The following is a 7,867-nucleotide window of genomic DNA, read 5'->3' as shown; positions in this document are numbered from 1 at the left end:
TGCATGCCAGCCCGGGTGACAGAGTGAGACTCCGTCTAAAAAAAAAAAAAAATGGTGGGAAGTTCCAGACAGAAGATCGCCATGTGCGAAAGCTCAAAGAGATAATGAATCTTGTCTATGAACAGAAAAGAAGTCAGTGTGGTCAGAACCCATTATATAAGGAGAGTGAGAAGAGGGGAGGTGAGGGGAGGTGTTAGAAGACCTTCTTAACTACCTAAGGAGTTCACATTTTATCCTCAAGAAAATGGGATGCCATCGAAGCATTTTAAGAAAAGGAGGGATGTGATCAGATTTGTAATTTTCAAAGATTTCCTGAGATGCTGTGAATTTTACAGAAAAGGCAACTGAGATGCAAAACCCACATTCACATCATGAGTGAGTCCTCTAACTAGGACGATGCAATCAACAAATTCTAAGACCAAATTCTGGCAGCACTAACTCCAAAGGTAAGCCTGTAGATCCACTGCTAGCAAGCGGGACTGGGGATTACTGTACATGGTTTTCAGGAGCATTAGAAATAATTGCTGGGTTATTGCCATATTTGACAACATCGTCTTGCATAGCAGACTTAGGCAACGCCGCTGGACAGTGCCTTCTACCTCAGAATGAGGGTCGAGGCTTCAGAAAGAAATCTCGATCCAAACCTAAGCATCATCTTGAGTGTTCTCCAGGAAGGCCCTGTGTGCCCTAGAAGTGGGTGCTGAAGAGGCCCCTGCCATTGTGGGGTGACATAAGAGAACGGGGAGCCAACTGTGTGGGCACTGTCGAGCTGCCATGTGCCGGAAACCCACCTCCTCTGTCATGACAGCTGTGGCCTCCATACTGTGGTCACTAGTGGGGTTTGGCTACCTTCCCGTCAGCTCAGGTAATGACGGGTATGGAAGGCCTCATCCAGCCCCACACTGTGTCAGGGACTCAGGGTAAGCAGTGACTGAGACGTGGGCCTGGTCCACTGGGAGCTTACATTCCCATGCACAAATGCAGCAATAAGCAAGAAAAAGTGAACAAGCTAAGTCATCTCAGGTTACATTAAGTGCTATGAAATTTATAAAAGGAGTGTAAAAATTGTGAGTAACCAGGGAAAGCCAGTGTAGACAGTGTGGGCATAGTAGGTGCCTCATAGCTGAGGCCTGAGCCGGGAACAAGCCCTCCGCAGGGGAAGCACAGCCCAGGCAGGGGAGCAGGAGCCTCTTCCCTGCTTTTTAAATGGCAGAGTTCCTGCCAGAGCGTTGGTTTTACACAGTCTGCTGCAACCCTACCAGGGTTTCAATTGAGTGCCTCGGTGCCCATAAAACACTCTTTCTACTTTTTCTAAGAGAGTGGAAATAGCCAATCAAATCAAAGTTGATCTTTCCTTTCTCAAAACCCCAATATTCAGCAAATATTTGAGTTTACAATATACTGTGCCCTGAAATTTATAAAGACGTGGCCTTCTTTTTTGGAAGATCTCTAATCTTTGAGATTAGAAGCACCCCCTACACAGGTTAACGTCATGTCCCCCAGTCATATGAGGGTACATTACATAGAGCATCATTAGCATACGTGACTCTGTCTTAAAAAAAATGACCCCGTCTTATACTTCAAAAGGCGTCATGCCAGCAGGGAGCAGATGTACACCTAATCAATAGAGTCGGCGTCCAACCAGATGGGGATGTGACCCTTTACTATCATCCTCATCAGAAGACTCCTGGGCTATCAAAGGGCAGGACCTCACCAGCTCAGCACAGCCACTTCCATACACATCTTACTGTCACTTGTGATCAGTACCAAAGGAAGTGCCCACCTGAAGGACTCTCCCTTGCAAGATGCTGAGGACCACCAGGATCCACCCAAGAGATGCAAGAGATGCTCCTTGTCCACACCACTTTCCTCGTATTTGTTCATTTGCTATCCCCTTTTCTCTTGATGTTAAGTGTCACTCTGTTTGATGTGAAAGCTCTTGTCTATAACATTTATAGATTGATTAAGTATACTATCATGCATGGTTTGCAATATTGACTGACCTGTGCAGTGGCTTGAGCCTGCATGCCATGGTGGCTCTGACTCCTGAGTGCATGGGAGTCCTAGACAGCTGCCTCCTCGGGAACTCCACAGAGCCCGTGGATTTTATGATTGAAATAGCATTGGTAAAGTCTGACCTTGTGGAGAGACACAAACGTGTGTGGATTTGGCTATGCCTGGACTTGTGCTGCTCACGACATACCTTACCCACCATTTTCAGCACTTTCTTTGTTCTACTTTGAGTTACAAATAGAGACACATAAATAAATATGATCTGTCCTTTTCTTCTCAAGCACAGAAATGGTGACTGGTGCCCTTTGGCACCCCTTGCCCCTGTAGTTATAGCACAAATAAAGTAGCTGGTGTTAGGGACATCAAAAATATCCTTTGAAGTCAAATCTTTGGAGAGAAGGAGAGGCGCAAGAATGGCCTTTCTTTCTAGGGAGAAGACTTTGCCAGGAGCAGTTTAAAATGCTGTAGAGAAACTGCCGTGAAAGGCTGAGCTGTACCCCCTGTTCTGTTTCATGCCAGGCAAGGAGCCGGCTGTAGATGTGGGAAAGAAGGATGCCAGGTGAGCTGGGGGGAGCAGAGCCCCATAGGACAAGGCTGCTGACGACGCGGGTTGTAACCCACAGGCCCAGTCAGTGCCTTTCATTCTTGGTGATGGAAGGGGACCCTCCCAGTGTGACTCTGAGCGTCTCTGAGCTTGATCTAGCAAGGACAAGGCAGCCAGAAGCCTGGCTTTGCTCAGATGTGGGAAGCATGCAGGCTGCAGGGGCCTCTGTGGGTTTACAGGGAGCACTCTAGGATCCTCTGCCCTGTGGGGTGTGAGGCTGGGAGGGCCTGGCCACATGCCAAGAAGGCAGAAGCAAGTTCAAGGACAGAAAAGTTGTGGGCAAGAGTCTCAAGAGCGCCTCACCAACCACAAGACTCTGCTCGGTACCGAGCTCTCAGGGTTGCAGGAAAGACTAATGGCGGCGTTGATTTTTCTCGACATTAACAATAAAAAGGCAGAGCTCGGAAAGGCTGTGATGTACGTGTGGACACACGGCTCACTGAGAGGTGGGATCAGAGTCTAGGTCTTGTGCGCTGGCAAGGATGCAATTGTGAAAATGATGGAAAGGAACTCAGGCAGGAGACACACAACACACATGGGAAAGACACAGCAGGTACAGCAAACGCACACACAGGACAACAGCAAGCATGGAGCTAGATACGGTGAGCCCCAGAAAGGAACAGTAGAACCAGCTTAGTTTTACAGGAGCCAGGGGATTCTCGGTCTGTGAAGATAAATTGTATCCATTCAGTTTTTCATTCAATATAATTGAGTGCCTTGATAGGTACAGGAAATACACAAATGGAAATACGTCATCGACTCTATCCTCAAGGCATTTGGGTGTTTTCCAGGCTCTGTGGTTGTTCCTAGGACTATAAATATGAAGAAAAAAAGATTCATAGAAACTGCCCTCAGGTCCTTCCAGCTCTTAGATAGAGAAATAGATGATAGATAGATAGATAGATAGATAGATAGATAGATAGATAGATAGATAGAGAGATAGAGAGATAGATTTAGATGATAGACAGATGGATGATAGATAGAAAATACACAGAAAGATAGATATAGATAAAGAAAGAAAGAAGATAGATAAGAAGATAGATTACATAGCTAGATGATAGATAGATAGGTAAATAGATGATAGAAAGAGAAAGGGGATCGGATAGATGATAGATAGATAGATAGATAGATAGATAGATAGATAGATAGATAGATAGATAATAGATATAGGATAGAATTACTTTATATAGATATATGAATTGTTCAGTGCAGTGTGCAATGTAACAAAGTTTGTAATGCAGGCAGGTGCAGGATGATGACCAGAGGAGGGTGACAGCTAACATGTGGAAGTGAAGAAAGGAATTCAGGAAGAGACGGTGAGAAAATTGTGTCCTGAAAAGAAAGCGGCAGGGTTACAAAAGGAGCAGCTTCCCCGGGAGGCTTCCCAGCAGGTGTGGAGGAAGAGAGACTAAAGTGCACGGTGTGTGTGGGGAACGGCGAGTCATTCTGAACACAGACAACGGGGGTGGTGATGATGGCAGAGGTGCACAGGGCAGGTGGGTGGGCACAAGATCTCAGGATGGAGGAGGAGGACGAGAGGCACCCACTATGAATATTCCGTCCAACCGGACAGCGACTTTCACATTATTTGGCCCTTTGGCTCACCTGGCAAATTCGGTCATTTCCAGGCCCCAGGGAAAATAAACTCACCAAGACTACTTTAATTTTTTAATATGAAACATGCTGAAAATCATGAAAAGTAGTAACACAATTCCACCATTTTCTAAGAAAAATACTGAAAGGGTTATTAAATTGACTGTCGAATAGACAGCTGAATTAGATATGAAATCATATAAAGAGAGAAGCCAAATCACAATATGTAAATTTTTAAAGGCTGTATCCAGGACTTCACGCATAGAAAGAGTTATGAGAGAGAAAGGAGGATTTTGAGAGATTGCTGCTTCATTTGCATGCTCAGCAAAACCTCCTTGAGCATTGACGTTTTGAGTCATCCGTCTGATCACCTGGCACCCAACAGTGAGCAGTGCAGACCAACACCCCTGCCCTCTCAAGCTTCCATACTAATGGAAGCAGGTACATACAATAGCAGCATACATATAATAAACAGTTAAATTGCACAGTCGGTTGGAAAGTGATAAGCACCGTAGAAAAAAATAGAGCAGACTCAGGGGTGCAGGACTGGAGGCAGCGCAGGAGAAAGTTAAATAGGGTGGCCAGAATAGGACTTGCTAAAAGGGTGACTTTTGAACAAATAGGAGGAAAAGGATTAGCCATGTGGGCAACTGAGGGAAATGCTTTTCCAGCACAGGGAAGAGTCAGCACCAAGGCCCTGAAACGAGGTTCTGTGGGGTCTGCACAGATCGACAGGGCTGCCAGAGCCACAGAGCTGGGCAGGAGCCGGAGGTGAGGTGGCAGGAGGTGAGGTGGCAGGAGCTCGAGGGCGGACGGCTTCCACCGGTGGTCCTGGGAACTGGGAGACAAGGAGACCGGGTACCCCATCCATGCAGAGACCGTGAACTAGGGTTGGACTCCTCACCACTCCAGATGCTGAAGCTCACCCCTGTAGTTGCACTCGGGAAGCAGAGCCAGAGTACAGTTGTAGACGGGTCATTTAACACTCCTGGAGTTCACTGAATGAGGGGCGAGTATTTATAGGAGACAGGGAGCTGGGTGGAATCCTTTGGGGTCTGGTTCACTGGATTGCACCAAAGGGCTGAAGACGTCTCAGAAAGTGTAGGCTCAAGAGGACAAAAGAGGATTTTGCAGCCTCGGAGAGTCATTGAAAGCCTTACAACACCTTCAGGCCTTCCTCGTTCTCTCCCCTCTCTCTCAGCTCCTGAGTGTGGAAGGAGAACAGGGAAAAGTAGAGAGGACAAAACTCACATCCCCTCCCCACAGACCCATACTGGGAAAGGGTAGAAGATTTACCTCAGAGTGAAGTTCAGAATTTTGATTAACATCTTGGCATGCGCATTCGAATTTCTGAATCAGACTGTTGGCCATAAAAAATGACTATAGTCTTGTATATTACCTGAACTGAGCAGTAAAAAAAAAGTCATGGTCCTCTTGGGGCTTTTATTCAGAGACAGGAACCCTGAACAGGCAGGAGAAAGGGAATGTTGAGAAAGAAACAAAGACACTTGGTGACACACGCTGACCGCCACGTGAACGTCCATCAAAGCCAACACTGGCCCTGGGTACTTGTGCTTTTGCTATTACCCCAGTACGTTTTCTTCTGCGGAGCAAGCAACAGAACACACGCAGACCTCAATAAATACCCCTGGGTGATGTGACAATGACCAAACTCACCCACAGGAGGACAGAGTGTCCCCCAGTTTTGCTCCCTTTTAATTTCCAGGGCTCATAAGCAAATAGCTCTAAAGCTTTGCTCTACAAGGTTGACACATACAATATTAATGTTTCCCCTAAGCAGTGTAACATCAATATCTATGCTATCTTGACATACTGGGTTTGGTTTTTCAGTGTTGACATGAGTGGGTTTTACACTTTCTGGAACAAGAGTTCATCACCAAAGGGAAAATGCTGTCCACCCCACCCTCCTTTGAAAGAAAAGGCTCAGACCATAGTTCTCCAGATGAAGGACATGTTCCCAATCAGCATTTCTTATTGCTTGATTGGATGCTAACAATGGAGGTAGACACCCAGCTAATTGTGGTGGCACAGCAGGAAGCCTAAATCACTTTCCTGCAGAAACACCCACACAGAGAAAGTGGGAGACGGCTGCACAGGAGACCCCACAGGCAGGCAAATGCTCACTGCAGTTTCTTTCCCAAATGTTTCCAAGTAGACCAAATAAACATGAATTTGCTCACTGTAGTTTATATTCCAAATAAAAATGAACTTCTGGCCAGGTGCGGTGGAACACGCCTGTAACCCAGCACTTTCGGAGGCCAAGGCGGGCAGATCACAAGGTCAGGAGTTCGAGACCAGCCTGGCCAATATGGTGAAATTCTGTCTCTACTTAAAATACAAAAATTAGCCGGGCGTGGTGGCAGGTGCCTGTAATCCCAGCTCCTCAAGAGGCTGAGGCAGGAGAATCGCTTGAACCTGGGAGGCAGAGCTTGCAGTGAGCCGAGATTGTGCCACTGCACTCCAGCTTAGGCGACAGAGCAAGACTCCATCTCAAAAAAAAAAAAGAATTTTGCCAGGCTTCACAGGTGTAGGCATTCCACACCCTTGTCCAGACTGGTCCCAGGGGGAAGAATCTCCAGGCTGAAGGGCCTTGGCCTTCCAGTGCCTCTGTTCAGGTGTCTCAATATCTTCACCCATGTGAACTCTCCTGGACAAGGGCTTCCTACCACATCCCCAAGTTTGCCCGTCCCTCTATTCCCTGACCGCCATTTCTCTACTTTACCTCTCCCAGCCCACCATGGGACCACATGATCAGCCACACAGGCACAAAGTAGCACACAGCTACCTTAGAGCAGGGCCCTCCAGGGTGGCCAGGCGGCTACCTCACAAATCAGTCTATGGCTCCCACAGAAACTAGAACCTGCTTGGGCAATAGGTATCAAGAGCATTAGAAATATTTATACTTTTTCATTCAATAATGGTATAATCTGAATCTGGGCTGAGAGACTAAGAATATTGAGCTGTGGGAGGCCGAGATGGGCGGATCACGAGGTCAGGAGATCGAGACCATCCTGGCTAACACGGTGAAACCCCGTCTCTACTAAAAAAATACAAAAAACTAGCCGGGCGAGGTGGCGGGCGCCTGTAGTCCCAGCTACTCGGGAGGCTGAGGCAGGAGAATGGCGTGAACCCGGGAGGCGGAGCTTGCAGTGAGCTGAGATCCGGCCACTGCACTCCAGCCTGGGCGACAGAGCGAGACTCCGTCTCAAAAAAAAAAAAAAAGAATATTGAGCTGTGTGAGAATGCACACAGTTGCTTATTACATTTTTTTAAAGTAATGGAAAAATGGGCTAGAATTTAAATATACACCAGTAGGGTAGATGTTTAAAAAACTATGATTTATCCACCTTATAGGATTACTGTACAGCCATAAAATGATGGTTAGACTAATTTTTGCCATGCTTTACCTTTTAATATTCTTACGTAATTCCATCTCATTATTTCATCTGACTTTTATTAAAAAGTAAACATAATACTAACTGTAATTACCAGCGGCTACTTTAACTACTTTTCTGTGTTTTCCTAATTTTTACGATCACCATGAATTTCTGTACTGGGGAAATAAGCAAGCTCTTATAAGGTGTTGGAACACCTAAAGGACATTTTCACAGCGCTCTGCAACGTCCTGGCTCCTTG

At 46.4% G+C, this 7,867-nt stretch overlaps 1 long non-coding RNA gene across 1 annotated transcript; it reads left to right on the top strand.

Annotated features, from left to right (window-relative positions):
• The first annotated feature begins 346 nt into the window (after positions 1-346).
• On the top strand, positions 347-6,039 carry LOC112620018. The gene is made up of 2 exons (XR_003118464.1): positions 347-446; positions 5,412-6,039. It is a non-coding gene; the product is annotated as an uncharacterized LOC112620018 (long non-coding RNA).
• The last annotated feature ends 1,828 nt before the right edge of the window (positions 6,040-7,867 follow it).

Source organism: Theropithecus gelada, chromosome 3, assembly GCF_003255815.1.
Source record: "Theropithecus gelada isolate Dixy chromosome 3, Tgel_1.0, whole genome shotgun sequence".
Classification (NCBI taxonomy): Eukaryota; Metazoa; Chordata; class Mammalia; order Primates; family Cercopithecidae; genus Theropithecus; species Theropithecus gelada.
This window is presented reverse-complemented; position numbering and strand designations above follow the sequence as displayed.